Source organism: Schistocerca cancellata, unplaced genomic scaffold (assembly GCF_023864275.1).
Source record: "Schistocerca cancellata isolate TAMUIC-IGC-003103 unplaced genomic scaffold, iqSchCanc2.1 HiC_scaffold_840, whole genome shotgun sequence".
In the NCBI taxonomy this organism is placed as follows: Eukaryota; Metazoa; Arthropoda; class Insecta; order Orthoptera; family Acrididae; genus Schistocerca; species Schistocerca cancellata.
This window is the reverse complement of record NW_026046851.1, coordinates 10001-12500: the sequence shown is the minus strand read 5'-3', so window position 1 is coordinate 12500 and position 2500 is coordinate 10001. Positions and strand designations below refer to the sequence as shown.

General features: G+C 57.0%; 1 non-coding gene across 1 annotated transcript in view; it reads left to right on the top strand.

The window, feature by feature from the left end:
• The first annotated feature begins 1880 nt into the window (after positions 1–1880).
• LOC126147038 (small subunit ribosomal RNA) overlaps positions 1881–2500 on the top strand; it is a 1909-nt gene continuing 1289 nt past the window's right edge. Inside the window, exon 1 of the ribosomal RNA XR_007529933.1 lies at positions 1881–2500. This exon is cut by the window's right edge and continues 1289 nt beyond it. This is a non-coding gene — a ribosomal RNA (small subunit ribosomal RNA).

The window sequence follows — 2500 nt, the reverse complement described above, 5'->3', positions numbered from 1 at the left end:
AAGTTGTACCGCAATCTACCCCAAGTTGTACCGCAATCTACCCCAAGTTGTACCGCAATCTACCCCAAGTTGTACCGCAATCTACCCCAAGTTGTACCGCAATCTACCCCAAGTTGTACCGCAATCTACCCCAAGTTGTACCGCAATCTACCCCAAGTTGTACCGCAATCTACCCCAAGTTGTACCGCAATCTACCCCAAGTTGTGCCGCAATCTACCCCAAGTTGTGCCGCAATCTACCCCAAGTTGTGCCGCAATCTACCCCAAGTTGTGCCGCAATCTACCCCAAGTTGTGCCGCAATCTACCCCAAGTTGTGCCGCAATCTACCCCACGTTGTGCCTTAACCTAACCCACGTTGTGCCTTAACCTAACCCACGTTGTGCCTTAACATAACCCACGTTGTGCCTTAACATAACCCACGTTGTGCCTTAACCTAACCCACGTTGTGCCTTAACCTGCTCTGTAAATGGCATATGACACGTTACATTAATGTATTGTTGTCCAACCGCAACCCGCTCAGAATGTTGTGTACACAGCTACGTGTCATCTCCCCATAACAGCTGTATTGCAGTGTGGTACGCCATAGAGACGTGTGGGAGTAATGGACGCAGTGGATGGCGATCAGCATGAGCCGTCTGTTCATGTAGTGGCGCGTGTATGCAGACATAGTAGTCTCTTCTCACACAATGTGATAGCACGGTGTCCCGCGTTCCACATCTGCGACATGCTACAGAGGCCGGTTGACAGTTCGTCGCGCAATGGACATCGCATACGTACGGGGGCACCTTCCACGTGCCCTCTAGTCGGGCACATTTTGTTGCGTGGATGTGAGCGGATGTAGTGTGTCTTGACACCTGACAGGCAGGCATGCAATAATAGTTGACTTTGCAAACGGGGATGGACGTGGACGTGTACGTTTACTGGTGACGTTACGCAAATGAACAACTGGTAACCCGTTGTGGTGCGGTTGATCTTGCTGGAGGTACATCTGTGAGGGCAACGATCGGTACAGCTATGACGCGGTTGTGTCAGCGATACCCACCACACCAATGAACGTGAATGTGGATCTGGGTGTGAAGCGATACGCGGCTGTGGGTGGGTGGGACTGTCCCCGGCCGGTGAGGGGGGGGCCGCCCGGCGTGCTGGCCGCGCGGTGCGTGGGCGCACGCGCTACAGCCGGCTGGTGGGGGCGCCCAGTGGCAGGCGCGCCGGCCGACGGACGCGGCAGGCGGCGCAGCTGCGCGCCGGGGCACCCTGCGCGCGGCGCCGTGCAGCCAAAGTGGGTCCTCGCCGGCCCGGTGCGAAGCGCGGTGGACATCTGCAGTGTGCTGGTCCGATTGAGGACTGTGTGCGTTGAGGATGCGCCGCCGCCCGGCACTCGGCGCCGCGACGCCGTCTGCTGCTCGGTCGCCCCAGCGGTTCTCGCTGGTGGTTTGTATCGCAGTTGTGCAGACGTGTTGGCACGTGCGCTGTGCTGGGAGAGTTCGCTTCGGCACCCACGTGGGGCCTTTGCCCTTCTGTGGCGCTGGCGTTGGAGCTGCCGGTCACCGTAGGTGGCGCGTGTTGTCTCCCGCCGGCAATGCCACGACAGCACGCTCCCGGGCCTCTGTCGGCAGCGGCAAGCTCAGTTGGGAGCACGGGTGGTCGCACCTAAAGCGTCTACTCGCCTAACTCCGGGCGATTGCGCCTCTCTCGAACCCGACCAAGTACTTAGGACGGCGCTGCGCGCCGCCGGGACCTGAGAGGGTTTCGAGGTGTATTGTGCAGGGGAGCTCAGCCTCCTCCTGTTTGCAGAATAATTGAGCGGACGCTTGCGTGTTCGCGCGGGCCCCCGGGACACACTCCCGGGCGGCCGGCTGCTCAGCTCTAGTTGACGCAGCTCCCTGGTTGATCCTGCCAGTAGTCATATGCTTGTCTCAAAGATTAAGCCATGCATGTCTCAGTACAAGCCGCATTAAGGTGAAACCGCGAATGGCTCATTAAATCAGTTATGGTTCCTTAGATCGTACCCACGTTACTTGGATAACTGTGGTAATTCTAGAGCTAATACATGCAAACAGAGTCCCGACCAGAGATGGAAGGGACGCTTTTATTAGATCAAAACCAATCGGTCGGCTCGTCCGGTCCGTTTGCCTTGGTGACTCTGAATAACTTTGGGCTGATCGCACGGTCCTCGTACCGGCGACGCATCTTTCAAATGTCTGCCTTATCAACTGTCGATGGTAGGTTCTGCGCCTACCATGGTTGTAACGGGTAACGGGGAATCAGGGTTCGATTCCGGAGAGGGAGCCTGAGAAACGGCTACCACATCCAAGGAAGGCAGCAGGCGCGCAAATTACCCACTCCCGGCACGGGGAGGTAGTGACGAAAAATAACGATACGGGACTCATCCGAGGCCCCGTAATCGGAATGAGTACACTTTAAATCCTTTAACGAGTATCTATTGGAGGGCAAGTCTGGTGCCAGCAGCCGCGGTAATTCCAGCTCCAATAGCGTATAT